Genomic DNA, 22724 nt, shown 5'->3' on the forward strand with positions numbered 1-22724 from the left:
GAACATAAATCCGTATTATTCTTTGTTTTTTTCTTTTGCTTAAAATGTTAGACCTCAGGAAAGGTTGTATTTGAATTCTGTAATGTTACTGATCATAATGCCTGCTACTGTTGTATAGAAAACGTAATAAAAATATGTCTATTCACTGCATTTGTGGATACTAGTTCTGCTATACACTGCTGGTGTTGGGTATTGGAGATGGTAAGGACATGCTTGAGAGAGGTACTGGACATTTCTTGTTCAGTTTTTTATAAGTGTAGTGTTAGTAAAAAAAAAGTTCGTGTACACTTTGGCATATCCCGAGTTTCTAGAGAACTTCTGCAATGTGGTACTTTTTGTAATTTTTTGATTATCACAAGCAATCAGACTTTGCTCGAAGCGTTTTATTATTCATTACAGAATTAGAGAAAAGTCAGAGAATAGTCTATTCTCTTATGGGCATTTGAACGGAAAGGGTCTCCTCCATATATTTGAAGGTGCTTTAATGTATCTGTCCATACAATTTGAGAGAACAAGAGTCTTTAGGCACAGCCTGGGCTGGTGAGATTGTATTTATGCCCATCCCTACACAATGAAAAAACTATTTACATAGATGACAATTTCCAGAGAGTCTTTAGGAGGACTGATTTAATTTTCGATTAGATTCGTATCCAATTAGGTTGAGTAGTTTAGCCAGGAACCAATTCACTATGTGCTATAATAAATTTCAGTTCCATTTCTAATGTTTGTTTTATTGCCCAGCTACTCTGTTATATTTTGGCAAAAAAATGTTTCATTAACTTTCCCTTTGTGTCAGGGAAAATAGATTGCTTGTGAATTACAGTTGATGAAATTTGAACGAGATCTAAGACAAAACATAAAAGAATCTCCTTATGTACTTTTTGTGCAGGTATTTTAAGAATATTTCCGCAAAACAGCTGGAGGTCATTTGTTCAACCTCAGTATAGTGAAGGAATCAATATAATGAATGAATACAATGAAAACCGTGTAAAGAGAGATCGACTTTGAACCTGAGAACCAATGCACAAGAGTTTGAATTTACAAGGAAATCTGTGGTTTATTATTACATGAATGTATAACAGCGGGTCTATGACAAACTCTATTGTGAATTTCCATAGCCTTGACCCTTTTCTCTTTTTACTGTATTTATGTAATATTATTTTTATATATTTTTAAACCTTATCAATCAGCAGGCTACACTAGGGCCTAGAGAAGGGGTAGTGACCTACAAATGACAACTAGCATTACGTTGCATAGCATAACTTAACATAGGACAACGTAATGTAACATAACATAACATCACATAACAAACTCTTATTGTAAATCAATATTTGACAATATGAAATGATAATTAAATACTGTGCAAACCCGTCTTTTTTCTTTACGAGAAAGCAGCAAAGGGTATACAGTGTTAAAGTTGCTATCCTTTGAGGTTTTAGGATACATTAAAGTAATGATTGTTCAGATACATCAGTTACATCATTAGTCATGTTTTCAATTTTTACCATTTCCATACATGTCACATTAACCAGTTAAAACGGAATGTGTAGGAAGCTGGCTCTTTATATAGTATATCAAAATGGGATATACTGTGCAAAGAGTCCAGGGGTTCTCTTACTAGTGGACAGGGACTTGCTCTAGCAAATCAAAGGTGCTCTATTAGGGGGTAGTGTGGTTAAGCAGCCCCAGGCTTATCAGAGAGGAGTGTTAGACATCTACAAATACACACAGTTTCTGGATGCGACAGCAACTAGCGATTACATTGCGGTTGAAACAGCGGATGGCTGCGTTCTTCCCCCGATAGGGTTTATGACTTAAAAATTGAGATAGAGGGAGACGTGGAGCGCACTATTAGTGTGATATTTTGGGATGAACTTACTAGTGATATCCTATTGGCCGAAAGAGACTGGCCACCTGAACACGTCCGCAAGCTCCCGCATGGGGAAGATGTCATTTTGCCTTCTTTCTCTGATCTTGTTCCGGAAGCAGCAAAAGAAGCCTATGCTGCTGAATGGGCTTTAGCGCAGGCACCTGTACTATACCGCAATTATGTAGGTTGGGACAAGGAGTCTCCTTGTCATATTATTCCCGTTAGGTCTACACCCCAACCGCAGCCACAATACCCTGTTAAACATGAAGCAAAAGCTCCGGTAAAGGAGATCCTATCACAACTTGAGTACCAGGGAGTAATTGAGCCCTGTACATCTGCAATGAATAAACCGTTATTCCCCGTTGCAAAGCCAGATCATTCATATAGAATAGTAGTTGATTATAGACACTTAAATAGTCATACACGTATGTATGCTATACAAAATTCACAGAGCACGGCACTGATAAACAATATAGGGGGTCATTCCGACCCTGGCGGTCATGGACCGCCAGGGCCGGGGTTGGAGGATGCACCGCCAACAGGCTGGCGGTGCATAAAGGGCAATTCTGACCGCGGCGGTAAAGCCGCGGTCAGAAAAGGGAAGCCGGCGGTTTCCTGACGGTTTCCCGCTGCCCATGTGAATCCTCCATGGCGGCGCTGCTTGCAGCGCCGCCACGGGGATTCCGACCCCCTTCCCGCCAGCCTGGTTCTGGCGGTTTTCACCGCCAGAACCAGGCTGGCGGGAACGGGTGTGTTGGGGCCCCTGGGGGCCCCTGCAGTGCCCATGCCACTGGCATGGGCACTGCAGGGGCCCCCTAACAGGGCCCCACATTGATTTTCAGTGTCTGCTTGGCAGACACTGAAAATCGCGACGGGTGCAACTGCACCCGTCGCACACCAGCAACTCCGCCGGCTCCATTCGGAGCCGGCATCCTCGTTGCTGGTGCTTTCCCGCTGGGCGGGCGGGCAGCCTTTTGGCGGTCGCCCGCCAGCCCAGCGGGAAAGCCAGAATGACCGCCGCGGTCTTTTGACCGCGGTGCGGTCTTCTGGTGGGGGAACTTTGGCGGGCGGCCTCCGCCGCCCGCCAAAGTTGGAATGACCCCCATAGTGCGTAAAAAATATAAAACAACATTAGACATATCTAATGGGTTCTTCAGCCAGAATTTAGCACATGAAAGTCGGGACATGAGTGCATTCTCATTTGGCTCTCAAAAATGCTTTTGTCATTTACCTCAAGGCTATAAAATAGCCCAGGACTGTTTTCAGCCCGTGTAACATCAATATTACATGATATTGATTCCGGGGCATTGTCCTATGTGGATGACATATATCTCACAGACGACGTCCTTGACATTCATCTTGCGAGGGTTGATCGGATCGTTTTGGGGTTTGCAGATCTCTGTTATAAATTAAATTTTAAGAAAAGCAAGATAGCCTTTCTTAGTGTGTTATTCCTGGGATATGAGCTATCAAGCGAAAAGAAGAGCCTGGCCCCGCACTTTCTAGAGAAATGTGCTCAACGACAGCCTCTTAAGAAATTGTAGTCATTACTGGGTTTCTTTAATTTTGGCAGAACATACATTCCAGATTATACTGAACGCATCAAGCCACTGTATGACCTAGTTCAGCCCAAATTTTCTAGCAGACACTGGACAATTGAACACATGCACATCCTTAGGCACATGCAACAGGACATGCTAGAAGCTAAACAATTACACACATGTGACAATAAAAATAATTTGGTCATCAGAATAATTGCTGGTGCCATAGGATTTACTTATGTCACCTTTAATGAGGATGACACGATACCAATAGCATATAAATCACATTTATACTCAAATGCTGAACAACGTTTTGCACCTACAGAAAAGATTCTGATGGCAGTTCAGATGGGCGTCATAAAAGAGAGGCCACTTGCCCAGGGGAAACGTATTATTGTTGTCTCCCCGGTGCCGGCCTTATAGGCTGTCACTAAAGCGAGCATTCCTAACGCTAAGGCATTACCTCCACGTTGGATTTAATGGGCAACATCTCTGACCGCCACTGATGTCGATTATATATTCGATCCAAGACTTCAAACTCAAGAATTTCTCCAGTATGAACAAGAGTACCCAGCTCCTCTAAATATCTTGCCACTAGACAGCTACCATACTATCATATACACTGACGGTTCAGCACACCCGGCTGTAGGTACTAAACATCAATACTCGGCAGCTTGCGCAGCCGTGAGCGGAGTGATGGAAGATGGAGTTTTCCACCCTCACAATACCTACACGCAGACCTTAGGGGACTGCATGGCACAGTTGGCTAAGCTTAAAGCTCTCATTCTAGCGCTCAAACATACTAAGACAGGAAGCCAGACTTTGATTGTCTGTGACTCATATTACTGCGTCCAGTCATACAATGAATATCTCAATCATTGGAAACTGAACGGGTTTAGAGATTCTAAAGGGAACACCATTAAACACAAAACATTGTTGGGGAGGGTGGCTGATCTTAAGGATAAGCTACTGTGTGTCCATGTAGTCCATACATTAAGACACCAATGTGTAGGAGTACACGTTGCCGGTAATACATTGGCAGATGAAGCGGCCAAAGCATCAGTAGCTACGGCTTCTGTGGCTGCAGTGACTCGTTCTCGGACGAGATTGGATAATGAAATATTGATTGCCGTTAAAGCTTCGGCTGCAGGCAAGCCCCTTCCAAAAGGATACCCTACAAACTATACTTACCATATCAGTGCACAGAATGTTGCTTATACAACGATTCCTGGGGTTGGAGATCGAGTGATCCCCAATGAAGACCAGAGATTAGATCTGATTACAGCAGCGTATGAGGGTGTCGCTTCTGCACATGCTGGTATACAGGCCACGATAACAATTCTACAGCAACGCTACTGGTGGCCTGGTCTATGCAGACGGACAAAGCAGTATGTCCTTTGCTGTGACATTTGCCAGTAGATTAAGGGCTCTAATATCAAACGCCCACCGCAGACATACCTCTTAGTGTCCGACAAGCCACTTCGGTGTGTGTACCTAGACCATTGTGGTCCCTTACAGCCTGATGGTGCATACAAATACATTTTAGTGGCAGTGGATTCCTGTTCTAGATTCCTGTGGGTATGGCCACAGCGGTCGGCTAACGCCTGGACTGTTATAAAAGATTTGCTGATCTTTATCGGTACATATGCGGTTGCAGCATTCCATTCGGACCAGGGCCCTGCATTTGCCTCTAAGGCATTCAGGGACACCATGGGGACGATGGGTGTTGAACGCCATTACTCCTCACCCTATCATCCCGAGGGAAATTCAGTCGTGGAGAGGCGGAATCATGATCTAAAGCAGTCCTTAACAGCTCGAGTATTAGGTTCAGGCCGCAGTTGGTTACACCACCTATATGGGGTCCAGAGAGCACTGAATAATCTGCCAAGAAGGTCTTTGGGGGGACATTCTCCATATGAGGTTCTCTTTGGGATACCTATGTATGTCCCAGATCTTGATGCCCCTGGTATGGTGGTAGCAGAAACACCATTTGACATAAAAGAACGTCTCACTGTTTTACAGGAGCTTCAACAATTTCGTGGTGATAAATCATCTGCAAGTGCTGCCACCTTAGGAATAAGGGAATTGGCGAAAACTTCAACTGGCTGGATTCCTAAAGTTGGGGATCTGGTTCGTGAGAAGATCGCTGTGAAGAAGGAGTTCGGTCCATCATACAGAGCACCGGTAGCGTTCTTGGGAATAAAAGGCACCAGGACTGTCATCTTACCACCACTGCTGGTTCTAAGACGAACAGATTCATCTCCATTGATGACATCAAATTACGCCATGTGGCCGATCCTTCACAGTAGATCAGGAGGTCCCTTGGGTGGCTCCCGATCCCCTCTCACTACCCAACAGGACATCCATCTACATAGTAGGATGAACATCACTACTACAGACTATGCAACGATGTCAACTGCTGTTCCGGACACTTCCTCGACCATGGGGTGGGTGGAAAATGAACTCTTGTTGGTTCCAGTCACATCTTCAGTGACCACCCCGGTTCAAGATTTAGCTGTATTTTACACAACACTTCACCTATGGATGACGTTGTCTACCAAGAGCCTCCACGTGCAGTGGATCAGAATGCACCGGCTCCTGTGTTTGCAGAGACTACCTCTGGCTATTTCATTGACATTGATGATTTTTCTTCAGATTCATCCTCTACTGTGATTGACAATATTTCAAAAAGTGGTTAGCTGTATCGATGGCTTAAAAATAACTATTTGATATACCCATGGAACTACTTGTGGTTCTGTTTGACATTTATTGCATTATTTTTATGGATTGGTTTTGTGACTGTTTTTTTTTTTGCTCATAAATGGTCACTATATTCCTGATCGCTCCTCAGTGGAGCCTGTTGATTAAGTTTTAACACCACATCATTCTTCACATAAGGTCCGAAGGGATTTGTCCCCTGTTAATATTATGGCAATACTGATTACTGATGGGATTGTGTGGGACAAAGTTCCATTCAATATATATGGGCCTACAGAAATTATTCAAATACCATGCGTGTTCAAAATTTCAATGACTGATGTAATTACACCTGATGTTGTCTCTGATGATTGGGATGTCCAAACAGTTGATTCCATGCTAACTGAAATGAAGGACTATTATGCTTTTGAAAGTGATGATGTCTATGATTATACAATGAATTATGGGGAACTGTTCTGCTATAACAATTGGGGACATCACTACCTACACCGTGCCACTAGATACAGGCCTCTCTTGAACTGCACACAGTGGGAACACTGTTCTACACCACTGGTGGGGAGTCCAAAGTATTATAGCGATAAATTTACACACTTTTCTGGGCATGATACAAGAAAAGCCGTATTATTTTAAAATACCTCTTGCGCAAATTAGGAAAATTTTGCTAACAGATACAAAACTGATTTATTCAGATCCCTTTGTTTCCCGGCTCTCGATTGAGTGTTATGAATACTGAAAGAGCACTATTGACTTGAAAAGTGTATGGGGAACACAAGATCGGTAAATACAGGGTAGGGAGGCTTTGTTTCGAGCAGAGCATGCCTGATTCCTGTGCAAATGATTTTCTTAAATGACACTATTGAGCCGACATCCTGTCTGGGGTTAGCAAAAATTAAAGATCTGAACACTCCCAGTATCCCTACTCCGGCAAGGTTTAAAGATTGGCAACACTTCCTTAATATCACAGAGGAAAGGCTAGATGCAATGATTAAGGCTGGTACCTATAATTCTTCACTTTCCAGTCCTGGCGGGTGGTTGGTATGGCCCACAGACACTAATGAGTGTCAAAGGCGTTTTTTGAACTCTTCAGGGGGGGTTTTCAATTAACAGGCCAGACCCTCGCTTTATATCGGGTCAACATACAGGTATAGTTACAACATACAGTGTGGGTAAGCTGTGCCAGCAGTGGGTGCAAACGAACACGTTAGCCGCAGTTAAGAAACACCTGAACACTCTTTCTGAAAATATAGACCTGCAGGATTTTCTGCTGGGTCCTAGAAAACAGTGCTCAAAAAGGTTTTTATATGCTATGTACAATGAAATTTGGAAACTTTCCCAAAATGAGGCTGCTGCGCGTTTACGGAAACTAGATAAGGAAAATTTGGAAAAAACATTAGATGTTGTCGACAACGGCATGAATACACTGTCCAACAGGATTTATTCACTATCAAATATAGTGTTGTCTGCTATTGATATCACTCAGACAGACTTTTCCTGGTTATATCATGGGCAAACACAGCTACGTTCCACAATGCAGCTAGGTTGGGCGTTACAGACACTGAAAAGTGGCCACATTCCATGGAGATATATTAATGGGAGTGAATTCTTCACTGCTTTTAATTTTTCCAAGGAACAAGCGACAATGGCTAAGAGGGAGGCTAGTTTCACCCTGCTTCAAGTAGAGAAATTAGATAAGTTGCCCTTCACGGTAGCAGAGAGTCCTTCAACTATCTGGCTCTTACACAGCATTATTAATTTACCGATTTCCACCTTTCGTTTCTCGAGCTGCCTGAAACATCTTGCAGTGGGACGATATGAGCAACTAGGAGATAGCTTTATTAAGGAAGAGTGGGAGTTGCCCTTTGACTATAGATGTCTGAACGGCGAAAGGGAGGTCTTTCTTAGCGGAAGCGAATGAGAGACTGCTGTTCATCATTCTATGATATGCAAACAGGTGTCTCTTCACGGTCTTTGCAATGCGGGGTCGCGAATTTGGCCTGTTTTCTGAAGGGTACTCCCGTCCCCTTGATTCGTCCGGTATTTCATATACTTTCCAATGGAAGTTATGTTGTACTGAACGATCAAAGTTGTTGCAGCATGTGACCCGGAATTGCCTACGCAATCTCGGTCTCGAAGGTCGTTACGTGTTGTGGCCATGTTTTGTTTCCCCCCACACGAGAGATTAAAGTATCTGACATGTGGCCCCACATAGATACTATTAATGTGAACTATGACAAGCTGAGTAGGCTAAAGGTGCTATTGTTTCAAAAACTGGTCGCCTTGACATCCGCAAAGGAGATGTATGCTCTCCAGATTGCAAGATCATCAGCCGAGATACAATCCCTTTTAAATACCGATTTCCCCAAACACTTTGGTGAACTGGTATCCAGAATATTCAATGCTTCAAGCACCACTGGGATTGTTCATTTCTTTAAGGCTGTCGGGTCTGGTTTCGTGTCCATCTTCCAGACTGTCTTCGGAGTCATCCCATTAGCCATCCATTCTCTCTTTTCAAGTGTGTTTGGTGGCTTTCCGATTATTTTGGCTTTAATTGGCGGACTACTACTGCTATTTCTTCTGATTCACAGTGGTTGTTTCTTTCCAGCAACTCAGAGCAATGGAGCCGCTCCCACCAACTCCACTGTGCCGTGAGTGCATGGTTCGGGTCTTCGGTGCACCTTTGCTGGTAGAACTGGAGCGTGACTGGTCGTTGTCATTTCGGCCCCTTCTCTGGTGCGTACAACCAGTCTTCCGCTGCATATGGTGTCTCTTTGAACATCTGCCTATGGTCTGTCTTGCTGTTGCACCGACATCTCCTGTGGACCACGAACTGCTGATGTCCCCGATGAGGGTTCATACACAGTCATGCCCCTTGAGACTGAGGTTGCTCCGTGAGGCCACCTATGAGCCTTCCGTTTTGAGATCTACCATGGATGAGGACACTGCAACGGATAATGATACACCAGGAAATACGTCTCAATTCTGCTCTGTGGATCCATTTGTCCGCCCAGCACTCGACTTAACATCGGACGATGTTGACTCATTTTTAAGGTCCTTGGTTGGTGACTTCGATGACATTCTTCAAGATCATGCGTATAACAAATAATTTGATGAATTGAATTGCCATTCCCGATTCCAAATTATGCATTTAAATTGAAATTGTTGCATGCTGTGCTTGTCATAGTTGGCATTAACATCTCTGTATGTATTTTAGCAGATTTCTTTTAACATATTTTTAACACATGCTTTAATGGGATAACAGGAGTTAGCTTAGCCTCTGGCTTGTAGACTCTTGCCCCGTCACCTAGTGACTTTTAACCTACTTAGCTTGCTCTGTCTTAGCCCATTTAATTATTTATTTCTTCTAAGATGGCTGCCTTGTTTATAGTTAGGCCACTTGTTATGGGGAACATTATCAGTGTCACCGCGCCAAGGCGTCAAGATCAAGCATCAAAGACAAACAAACAGTAGGTGTTCACACTTAGGGATTTTCCCTTTCTTTACTTTTGAGGGATTGTTGATATTAATTGCCGCCCCAAGCATGTCTTTTATCTATTGTTTAGGAACACACCTACGTCAGGGGACCTTGTAGATCTGTATAAGTACATCACACTTTAGACAGATAATCAGAGGGATTCCGACCAGAAGGCATTGCCACCATCGCTGATACCGATGTTGCAGTCTTTTGACGCTGACCCAGTCTTCGTGTCCATGCGGAGTCTGAGATAGAGACCTCATTCCAAGGTAACGAGGGTTGAGATCTCCTCTCTTGGACATGGCATTGGCAGATTAGGTTTAACAAACCCAGCTCTCCTTTAGGTAGGAGGTTAGGCCTTTTCACATTAGGGCATTAGGGCATATTACATCTCATATATCTTTTCTATGTATTGCAAGATGGTGGGGTCTTTGTAATAATGACTCTCGTCTTCACAATACTGTTTCTTGCTTTATTCAGTATCCTAATAATTGCAGCCCATGCAACTTATCGCAAATTGCAGTTATGTTAAATAAAAACTATTGTAACTTTACTGCATCTGTGTCATTGCCTGTGTTTGTATGAGACAAAATATATCTGTAAGAAAAGGGTAATCTCCGTTTAACCACGACACTCCCTGAGATATCTTATTTTCGAGTCCATGCGTAAATGGCTGCCATAAATCACCTTTTACTATTGTGTTTCTGGTGAGGTTGCTGCTAGTGAGCCCGTAAGGTTGGGACAACAGTTGCGACTTGTAGGAAAGACGCAGTTGCCTACAAACAAAAGTACTGTCATCCTTAAACCAGCAGTCTTGCTCAGAGCAAGAGTCCAAACTACGACAGCACTGGGGTGGCCAGGGGCAGAGGTGCACTACAGTCGAGGCCCAACGTTAGTCAAAGGGGATTGGTCCAGCTAAAAAAGAGGCAACAGGTTTGTACTGGGGCCCATTTGGGCTGAACCAGAAAGTGGGCTGAGCTCTCACGATGCTTGGGGGTGTGGGGACACCTTAGGTCCTCTTCTCCACAGGCCAGGGGCAACGGGTGAAGAGATGTGTTGAGGTATTGGATTTTCATCACTGGGAGCACCTGCAGTCGAAGGGGCCTGAAAACAGAGGCTGTAGGTGGTGCCGGTGAGTCCACAGTGGGCAAGTCCAAGGTGGGCTTTCTCGATGGAGGGCCAGGGAACCATGCTGGCATCATTGTCCCACTTCAACTCGGGGGAGGCAGCACAAGTGCTGTGGTGCTTTCCGGTATTGGGTTTTGGCGGTCCAGATTCCTCTCAGATCTCTTGGGGTGCCTGCAGGATGCAGGGAGGCAGCTCTACTACTCTGCAACTGTTCCTGAGTTTTTGTTGAAGGTAAGCAGTCCTCCCTGGCTTTTGGAGGCATGACAGCTTGCAGAACGAGACAACTTTGGGGCAATTTGGTGGGAACAGCAGCCAGGCCAGCTGTTACTTCTTCCTCAGTCTTTGCTTTTGTGTCTCCTGAGTGTCCTTCTTCATAGGTCAGCAGGAATCCTGGTGCCAGGAGCTCCCCTTATTACTGAATGTAGGGATGTTTAGAGGAGTGTGGGTAGTAGCCAATGTGCTGCCTATCCCTGAGATCACTACACCCCCTAAATGACCACTTCCTGTGAGAATAGACATAACCCTGTCCCAGAGTTCCTAGTTCTGCCATCTCCAAGATGGCTGATTTCTAAATTTCGTGTCCACATCAAGTATCCCACCTTAGGGGTGGCACTGGCCTGAGAGTGGGCACGCCTCTGACTACTCATTTTTCCCCCTGTCTAGGTGCCAAATGGGCCTTGGGGCAGGCAGATGGGCATCTCCCTTCTGAGGGAAGCCAGATGGGCATACCAAGGCAATAGGCTGCTTTGAAGCCCCCCTGCCTTGGAATGCAGATTTGCAGGTCATCCTGTTGGGAGAGGGTGTAAACAACTCTCCAAGAGCAGGCTTTGTACCTGACCACCAGAGAGCAAGGGCTCTCACCCTTGGGGGTCAGAACCATGTGTCTGTTGGTGGCAGGCTGGCTAAAACTAGTCAGTCAGCACATCAGTAGTTGGTAGGTTTTTGAGGAGCACCTCTAAAGAGCCCTCTGGGTGCATGTATCAATAAATCCATCAGTGAGGATTTATTAATACAAGATGTTTGGTACCAAACATACCTAGGTTCAGTGAACACATCATGTAGCTGGGAAACTTATATTGACCAGTGTCAAGCACACGCATCTAAAATGACTTCCCTGTTCACTCACTATGTCCAAGAATTGACAAAGACATAGTAGGGGCATATATGCTCATGCAGATATGTCCACACATGTAATATAATGCACCCTGCCTTTGGGCTGTACGGCCAGCTGTAGTGGTGACTTACATATATTGCACACAGTGTTAGGGGACATGGCACACAGACTGTGTGCCACATTGTGTTTTCACTTTTAGTTGCACCATGATACGCAGCCTGCAATGGGTGTCTGCATGGTGAGGGCCCACACCCTAGGTACCTGGTGTACCATTTACTAGGGACTTACAGGGGTGCCAAAGGTATTCCCAATTGAGGAGCAATTGTGCAGTTTTTGGGAAAGAGATCTGTCACTGGGGATCTGGATAGCAGGATCTCAGTGCACTTTTAGTCAAAGTTGCATCATGTACCAGGCAAAAAGTGGGGGGTGACTATGTAAAAAAGGTGCACTTTCTTACAGTATGATAACCAGAAAAGTATACATTTTTTAAAACTGTTACAAACTCTGAATTTTTTATTGTGTAGGTTGTCCAAATTAAGTAACACTAAAAACTACTGTAAATAATTGTGGCTCTTGTAACTTAATTCTATCAATATATGTTTATGAATGCACCAATTAAAATATGTTCTCCTGCTTTTCTCAGTTTTAATAAACACAAACCTTTATTATTTGTTTGATAACGTGATGTCCAGAGCCCACAATGGAGCAATGGCTCCAGAATTTTGTATTTTGTATTTTGTCCCTACAATCCTTGCATTGGAGTAAAAAATGTAAACATATGTTTTAGGCCTATCAGCCCTAGGTCTTCATTGAAACGTTTTACCTTCACCCTCCTATTTTGATGAATTTGTTTTTGTTAGCCTATAGACTCTGTCTACTTTACCACTGCTAACCAGTGGTAACGTGTTTGTGCTCACTCCCTAATACAGCATAAAACTGGAATGCAACTGATTGGCTTATTTAATTTACTTATACATCCCCAGTAAAGTGATAAGCCATACACCCAGCACCTGTTAATTAAATGATACTAGCGGGCCTGCAGCACTTATTGTGCCATTCACTTAAGTAATCCCTAACAACATATCCCATGTCTGTCATTGCAGCCTATATGCAGTGTTAAACCGCCAAATCGATTTGGCAATATAAACCCCTTGCCATACATTAAACTTCCCTTTTATTACATATGTCACCTCTAAGGCAGGCCTTATGTAGCCCAAAGGGCAGGGTGCATTTCAGTTGAAAGTTTAGACATGTACTTTTACCTTTTACATGCCCTGGGAGTAAAAAACTTCTAAATTTGTTTTCACTACTCCTACCTCTCCCATAGGATAACATTGGGTTTCCTTATTACATTTACTAAGTGCTAAACACGTAAGTATTTCATTGTTGGTGTCTGAGAAATTATAATTTAAATCCATCTTTAATGGTAAAGTCAGATTTTAAGTTTTTGAAAGTGGCGCTTTTAGAAAGTTGGCATTTTCCTGCTCTATTTGGTTCCTGCAGTCTGTTCCTGGGTCACATGACTGGGTGTAATTGGACTTTTATCTTATTCCTCCCACACAGCCAAACAACCTGTATGTGTACCTGGATGGGCAATCACTGGCAGGATGGGGGACAGAGTTGGCCATAGCCTCACTTGCAACTGAATGGGCTGTACCCTGCCTTCGGACAAAGAACTAGTCCCCACTTCATTGTTCAGGTAGCCAGTTTGGAGCCAGGGCAGAGGAGGCAGGAAACTTCAAGCACTTCAAAGGGAATTCTTTAGAAACCTCTCCTACTTCAAAGAAGACACCCAGTATAAAAATAGGACCCTCAGGCCCAAAGATTCACTTTCTGTACCTGCAGAATGACTCGTAGAGGCCTGCCTGCTGCTATGGCCTGCTGTGTACTGCAGAAGTTGCTCTCCTGCAAATGGAAGGACTGCTTTGCTGCTTGAGGTCTGGGCTGAACCTTCAGAGGCCTGCCCTGCTGCTTGAGCTCTGTTCCCCTGCCTGAATTCCCAGGACTAGTTGGGTGGCCTCCAGATCAGAGCCTTAGGGGCAGAAAATGCTCCATCCATCTTGATGCGACACCTGTATTAACCTAAGTGAGTTGTAGCTTCCCAAGTGGTACCCTTCTAGTTTTGGATCCTTAGGTTGGTGTTAATGATGCCCAGATAGCCAAACCCTAAAGCTTGGGTGTTAGAAACATTTTGGCTCAAAACTGAGAACTGAGAGAAGACAGGGGCTAACATGCTTGTCTATCCTTCCAAGGTGCATTACTGTTCAGCCTGACTGCGCAGCAGCTCCCACTACGTTCCTCTCCACACCAGCAAATCCTTTTCAGTGGTCCTTTGCTAACAGTGTGTCTGGCCTCGTGGAATTCTCATTTGCTACAGCCTCCAGCTTTGTCCTGCTGGAGATTTTCAAATTTCAAAAAGAGATTAAGTCTGAATGTAGAAATCTGCACCGAAACTTTGTCCAGTGACACCGTGACAATTATGCCTCCTCCTCGAACACCGCCTGAAGTGTTGCCCCACTGAAATTCTACTTTCTCAGAGATTTTTTCCTTCACATTTTTTCTAAGTCTGGAGGTAAGTGTCGACCAGGACCAGTCCACTTCTTGTATCCAACTCATGCTCCATCGTGTCAGTAATGTTTTTTTAATTTGATCCAGTCTCACCAATTTGATGCCTGTCGTTGGTTCTTCAATCTTTTAGGTGCGTGTTTTTAACTTTAACTTTAAAAAGCCTTAACTTTGGTGTCAACTAATTTGTTAAAATGTACTCTATGTTTCTAAATTGGTGTGGAATGTTTTGTGTGTTTTGTTTTAACTTTATTACTGTTTGTGTGCTGCATAAATACTTCTAAGCATGTCTGATTTTGTGCCAAGCTACCAGAGGGATGAGCACATGTTAATTTAGTGACTTTTATAGTTCACCCTGAAAGGGATTATGGCTGTTGCTACAGCAGGGTTAACACTAGGGGAGGGTGGAATATTTCATTCAGCCTGTGGAATTAGCAAAATTTGGCAACCCCACATTACTCCTGTAATATGGAGTTCTGGCCAAATTCCAGCAATTGCGGTATGGTGGAATTTTTTCCTGTGAGTCCCAAGAATTGCGAGCGAGATTTGACATCCCATTGCACCAATTTCTGATGCGGGCAGTTGCTGCCGGTAAGTTGCAGTCACGAGTAGATTTGCTGTAGCTCAATGAGGTTTCTACTTGAGCAGCAGCAAAATCAACTCAATTGGCTGCTCACTCTTGTGCACCACATGATTCCATTTGCCCTGATTTTTCAGCACTGCTCATGGTAAATTACAGTGCTAGCAGCGTGACATACATATTTCCATCTATTGGCACAATTCTACGGAATATTGTGGAGTTATTATGTAACTCTGTGCATTTCAGCAGAGTGAAACTTCAGAAGTTCCACTCACCCCTAGTTAACTCCCCACTCACCCAGCAAACCAATTTATCACAGTTTGTTTATCAGGGCATGGGTATGTAGGACATGATTTAGAGTGTGGCAGACCAAAGCACATGTAAGGCCAAAGCAATACATTTCATTCTGGTTTTAAAATCAATCAGACATCCTAGTTCTCAAACTTAAGGCCTGTAACATCTATTTGAACATTGGATGGTTGGGCGTCCACTGAAGACAATGGAGTGGCTAAGGCCAAATTATAAATAAAATAGAGTTTCAACTCCAACATCCCAATGTTTGTCTTTGTGTTTCTCCCTTTTTAAGTTATGACATACTACCCTCAGTGGGTGGAATATTCTAATAGTGAGATAGCTTTTCTACCTCAGCTATATTGGTTCTCTCTCTCTCTACTTATAGGCCCTCGCCTGAAGCTTGGGACTATAACTCGGGTTCAGGGCCATTAACAAACCAGAATAGTCCTCCGCAGCCTGCTATAAGGCTATATTAGAACAATGAAATGTTGAGAGCGTCCTTTGCTCAGGGTCAATAATAGCAGGTATAGACATTCTGCTCTAACACTGCAATGTTTGCCATTAGGTTTCTGCTTTTTTTAATTTAGAACATTCTAAACTCAGGGGACAGTATAGAATGCACTACCAGCAACATAGCCATTCTGCCACCTGCTCTACCGGTTGTTAAAGACTCTTTCTTGTTATAGGCCCTTATCAGTGGTGTGAAATTCTAAAGTTGGTTCACGACCATTAACAACTTCAACAGTCCTTGGCAGTGAGAAACAATTCTGTATCATCTGGTTTGCATTTGTGTGAACTGAGTTATCTCTCATGGAATATTATTGACAATAGTCATGAGATTTTGCTACGTGATGCACATCTCTCAGCTGTATAACGTGTAAGCGAAGCAGATCAATGAAATACGATATTTGCTGCAGACATCTATGGACTACAACATTGCGGTGGTCTGTGGCAATATATGTGCCCGCGTATTCGCAAAAATGAAGACTTGCAGAATGGTACCTGCGTTTGGCTGAAGGCGTTACCTGTTAAATGCTTCGGAAATCAGTCTCTCGAACTATGGAGCACCGAAGTCACAATTATAATGTGAGTTGTCTGTAAGGTGCTTTACACTAAAAACAAGCAGAGTGTTAGAATTAAAGAGATACAAGTGTTACACACTTTCGTAAAACTAGGCATTGAGGAATAAATATTTGACTGTAAATGTGGCTCGCCTTTGAGAAAATCGGCCTGAGCTACAGGGTAGTTCGCAGAGAAACCGGAACACTTGTGATTTGCTTAACAAGCAACAGGACGGTTTGGAAATAAAGAATATACATTCCTACATACAATTAACTCAAAGGATAAACATTTAATAAGAAAAGTCAAATACATTTAGAAAAACGGTATAAATGTAAAAATGTCCAAGGAAAGTAAAAATTTCACCATTGAATATCAGTGAGAAGAACATTTAATTAAACAGCAATGGAAAATAGACAATACGAATTAAACATTTTTAGGGGACTTCAAGAGATTTTATCAGAACCTCGACACCATTTGTGGCTGACTCACAAGTGCATTTGGTCAGGTATGGGATGGGATATGTTCCGTGAATGATTCTGCCAGCTCACTTAAATAAAACTTATTGAGTAAAAAAGATATAAACCGAATACATACAGCAGTTCTTGTGAGAATCAAATGTCAAGGCCAAACATTTAGTTTGAAGACTTCAGAGTGACCAACTTCCACATTTGAACTTACAAATGTATTGTTTTTGAAAGGGGTCTGCATGTGCTCTAATGCACTTTAAACAAACATTTGCAATACAATGGGTCTTGCGTTTGCTTGACTTAGAGCTATTAGCATTGTAAAGTAATAACCGGACTTTTATTGCCACATAAAATGAAAAGGAAAAGTAATACAGTTTTACATAAGCAAGCAGATTTAAAGTGCCACACCATGAACGTGAAGCACACAAAATGAAACAGAAGTTTGCTTGCAGTCAAACATATCGGCAAATGTGCAGCGAGACCGCGCTGCATAGGAAATAAAAAGAAAAAGTAGTCCAGAAAATATGCTGAAAACATGTAGCCTCGTATGTTTTCAGTAGTTGCCCGGTGCGCTAGAGGATGGCTAAACACCAGAAAAAGCATGACGTATGCATGCCTTTCACAAATAAAATCAAGCGATTTCTAAAAGGCAAGCCAACGAGTCAATGAAACTGATGGGTATGCGGTGGGCCGGGTTAAAAGCCGACAGAGAGATTACAGCATGCTAGAGCACTTGCATGCTACACCCTAAAAAAACATTTTGGGGTGCTTTTTTAAAATTGCACATGGTTACCACAGACTTGAAGCCAGTGGTAATTGCATTTCCTAAATGCCCAATTCACATTTAGGAAATGCTTTGAACATCTGAATAGGATCGCAATTAGGAAATCCCTATTTGTGATTACTGGGTAGAAATCTCAATTTGCAATTCCCTAAAAGGGCTTTGTACATCAGAAAAGCCAATTTTGCATTTCTTAATGGCTCAAAATGTAGTAAATCTGCCCTGATTCTTATGATTAATATTACAAATGCAGATTTACTACTTTTGGGTCGGATCCCTTTTCTTAAATTCATCAAGTCGAAGAGTTTGTGTGCGTACAGAATCACAACTAATGTATCTTGCGCTGGGGTGAGTCCCTCTCCATGGAAGGGCTTGTGGACAGCAAAGAAACTGACATTGAACGTTTGCCTTTGCCCGTGTCTATTCGGTAACTTTCAGGGGCATACATGATCTAACCAAAAAAAAAAACGAATCTTTTAAACAACTGATTATCTAACTTCCTCACACATAATTCTTGAAACAGAAGTATTTCCCTCAGACACGCATTTGCATTCATTATCACTCCGATTAAAGAAAAAAAAAAAAATTCAATCAAATTATGTTCAGAGAACAGTTACGTGACATTTACAGGACCCTGTGATGAGCTAAATGGTAGAGTCAGGAAACTGATTTTAGATTCCAGCTGTGCACTGCAGAACATAATTTATATGTCATGTCACTTTCGTGTGTGCATAAGGACTTATCAGAGCTCAGAACATTCAAGTATCATAGGTAGGGACTTCTATTGCACACAGTGATAGCATCGCCCCACAAAGTACAGGGTTCTAAATCCACTAGTGTAGTTTACCTCCAATTCTGACTAATTTCTAATTTCATATCAATATTCAGTACCCCGTGGTACTAAGGGAATTATTCGTTTTGTGGTTGATGCTTTTAATGTTTCGAAAACCTATGGGCGGGCCACTGGAGGTCGGCAGCAATTGACAGCCAAATTATGCTGCAAGGCCGACAAATTTACAGAAAATTAAAGGCAGATTATGCAGCAGACAACTTTCGCAGCATATTATCTGATTAAAGGCAAATAATATGCGGAATTGTGTGGCATTACTGTCTAGCTTTTTTGCCATTTTAACACCATTTGTACAGAAGGAGTGTCAACAATATGGACAATGCACAGATTTCTTAAAAAAGAAAGCTATACAAATGTAATTGGTTAATATGTATTTTGTCATACACAGGAAAAATAGTTTGTCAACAGCATCCTTTCTACCTCTCTAATTCAAATGGTTTGATTAAAACATACACAGTATCACTCTAGGGAGACAACAAGCCAATATAAACCCACTTCCTCTAACAAATGCTGTGTCCCATTCAATCTGTGCATCAAAATTGTCTTCAGTTTCAGGTGTACATTAGATTTACACTATATTGTCTCATACTTTACATTAGGTATTTACGATGTGGATTTCTAAGCTCTTTATAGCTCAGAGTGTCTTCTGCTTTCAGAACAGGGTCTATGGTATTACGGTCTTTACTGGATGTGTGATGTGACCACAGTGAAAAAGAACATTTCCATTATGACGATACATTTTTTCCACTAACTTGAATTATACTTAAGTAGGGATTTGGTTTCATGCTGCAGAGAAAAAAAAAGCATTTCCTTCAGTTTATTGATATTAACTCAATTTTAGAAATGCTCACCTTTTTAAATGCAGAAATTGAACAATCAGCATCTCTCGGGTGCCCAGGCCTCTTTTGCAAAAGCATCGGAAAGGGTGTTGCAACTTTTTGTAGCTATTTTCCTAACTTGATCCGACTGAGCCCGTAAATATTTGCTTGTTGGATTTGCAAATTATACAGCAGATGGTGAATTAGGACACAAGTGCACCAAATACGCGGGTCTGAAAAACACAGCTTGCATTGAATCGAGTGAATCCAAATGCCATGGCCGTGGGAGAACATGAAGGTGGTTTGCTGATCTTATGTTTTCATTCTCTTTAACATGGTTGGTGGTGTGTCAGGGAATGTATCAAGCCCTCTGCTGCTGAGCTGCGGTGTCCTAGGAGCATATTAGTATGTAGTGTGCTTCCTGCTAGCAATATGACGGAGGGCCAGCTGAATGCTTTCCATGGCCCTTGTCATGCACAGATGACATCAGACTCTCTTTCTACCTAGACTGACATTTCACCTCAAAAACTCAAAAATTGGCCCCTTTTCTAACAAAGTTGCAGCCGCCTGCTTATCTTACAGGTTACAAAGAGACAGCCATGGTCAACAGTGGCAGGATAGGAGACCTTTCTCTCTCTTTATTTTCCTCAAGATAGAGGAGGTCATGGCAGACCATTGAGAGGGGGACAGACATTCATCCAGGATGCCCAAACAAGTAAGCTGCCATAAAGGAGAGTTCTTTTGGTGGGGGGAGAGCAGGTTAGTGTTGTTTGAGGAAAATTGGCAGTAATTCCTCAAGAAGCATGAGTAAGGCAGTCCATAACAGGATGCCAGCTGGATTTCACAAAAATTGTAACAAAGGTTTCCAAGACTCACCAAGTTTAATCAAGAAGAGTCTCAGCTGATCTAGAGAGCTTGACAAATTGTTAGAAAAGGAAATTGTAACCGACGCAGACTCAGCAAATCTTGTTCTCTTAAGCAATCTATTTTTGGTGGTCAAAATAGACTCTTCAGAGAGGAGAACAGTTCTCAACTTGAAGTAATTGAATGGTTGGCTAGTCTACCACCATTTTAAACTGGAGGGAATCCATCTCCTTTCGGACTTTTTTCCTAATGGTTGATGTGTTTGGATCGGAAAGACACATATCTAGTGGTTTAGACCTGGGACATTTATCACAGAGAGTCATATGGAGTCCTGGAATGGCTGGGCCGTTATTGAAACAAGACTGGGTATGGTAAGATACCCAAATGCCAACCATTTAGGCTGGGGAGACACTCTGGAGGCACATCAATATGAGGTCAGTGGTCAGAATGAAAGAAGACACTGTAAATAAACCTTTTGGCGGTTTTATGAAGAGGATCTATGGTGAAGATGTTCACCAGAGCAATGTTGTGTCATTCTAGGGATAAACAACATACTAGTGGTGTAGGATGTCAGTCATCTAGAAGGTAGACGAAGAAGGTGGAAGATTTGAAATGATTTGGCAAAGGAGTTCTGGAATTTTTGCCTAGATCACCAGAATTCACGAAGGGTGGATTATCTGCTGATTTTGTACAAAATAGTGGTGGATCAAGATTTACAGCATTTTGGTAACAAAACATTCAAACATTCATTCATACCACTATAATTTGGTATTTGGAAGGGGCACCCACAACATGCCTCTTTCAAATACCAAATCACAAACCCAAATTGAGATTCTGTTGCAAATTCATAATTTTTTATTTTTTTTAAACTAGTGCGGTCTCCTGCGTTTGTTTTAGTAAAGCTCCCGGGTGGGCCATGTCCCGGGAGCATATAAAAAAGAAAGGAGCACACTGGGCACCCCTTCTGGGCTTATTTATGCACGGTGACCGCCACTTCCCTGGGGCCTAAATTAAGGAGTATGCAGAGGGTGCACCCCCCTCCCGGGTCCTGGGGACAGCCACCTCACTGGGGCTAGCAAACTATTATATAAAGGGGGCATGCAGCTCCCCCACCCCCAGGGACTGTTACCTCCCAGGGGCAATTGTTCCAAAATAGGGGGGGACCGGGTGCCCCCCCACCCCTTGAGGCCACCACCTTCCCAGGGCTATTTCGATTAAATGCAGGAGCGTGCCGCCCAATGCAGGCCTGGGGACTGCCATGTCAACAGGGCAATTTTAACAAAATGCAGGGGGCAGGTAGGCCCCAGCAGCCCTGGGGCCACCACCTCCCCGAATGAAGGAGGTGTGTTGCGGATCCCTGGCCCTGGGGGCAATCACCTCTCCGGGGCTGTTAAAATGGTGGAGGGTGTTGAAGAGGCCCCCATTTTGGAGCCAATAATGGCCCTGGGGAATGCCACCCACCAGGGCTGACTCCTTCCATGTGCCGGGATGCCCACCCCGGGACAAAGCTGTTTCCTCTGACTTGGCGGGAGCTTTGACAGCTCCTGCCAAGTCAGAGCAAACACAACTCCACTCTCAGCTAGCGAGAGCTGTGAAACAGCTCTCTGGGAGCGCAGTTTTCATCTGTTTCCCTGCCCATAGAGATGTGGGCAGAGAAACAGACAAAAGGATTGCTCTCAGAACCAGGGAGCTGCATGTTTAGCAGCTTGCAGCTCCCTGTCTGTGACAGTAATTACGGCTCCTGCAGGAGGCAGGCAGCCGGCTGGGACTGCAGGAGCATTCAGGCTTCCCCAGCCATCCCCAATGATGGTGACAGATAATGTGGCCGGGCCCTGGGGGATGGACTCCCTGGGCCCGAAAGCAGCCTGGAGAGGGGGGCCACACACCCTCTGCCTCAATAAAAAGTAAGATCGTTTAAGGCCGGGCCCAGGGAGGTGGGGTCCCCAGCACCGAAATCGGCCCGGGGGCCACCTGCCCCCAACGACATGAAAACTATATTTTGATGCTGGTCCTGAAGAAATGGGTCCCCAGGGCCAAAACCAGCTAGGGAAGAGGGGGCATTCGGGATCCCTCCTTCAATAACATAAAATATGTACAGGACCAGCTGGTTGGACCCTGTGCAACAATGTTTGCTGGCACCCCCCCAATGACCACTTTTGCCATGGATTCCCTCACTACCACCCTTTAAAAGTGCTCCTCAAGTCTCCATAACCACTCTCTCTCAGATGCTTTTATTTATTTTTATAGCACCACTCATATAAATGTAGAATGTCAGAGCACTTTACATCACGCACACAGTACACTGAGACAACCATAGGTGTGTAAATCAGTGTATAGGAAATGTTACATAACATAGAGGACTACAAGGTGTAGGGGTCATGTCATCCCTACTGGTAGGCAGTATAGTTTAAGAGTGCTTGGTCTGGAGAAGCACAAACTCAATATTTAAAATGTAGCGTCATGGTTGGAGGTTCTCTATAATAATAAGAATTGGTTTCTACTGAAATGAGCCTGTTTTGGGGAAAAAAATCATAACACTCTAATCTATACCTTGAAGTTTGCATGCAGCTCTTTGATGACAATGAATTACTCACTGGTCT

Source organism: Pleurodeles waltl, chromosome 3_1, assembly GCF_031143425.1.
Source record: "Pleurodeles waltl isolate 20211129_DDA chromosome 3_1, aPleWal1.hap1.20221129, whole genome shotgun sequence".
Taxonomy (NCBI): Eukaryota; Metazoa; Chordata; class Amphibia; order Caudata; family Salamandridae; genus Pleurodeles; species Pleurodeles waltl.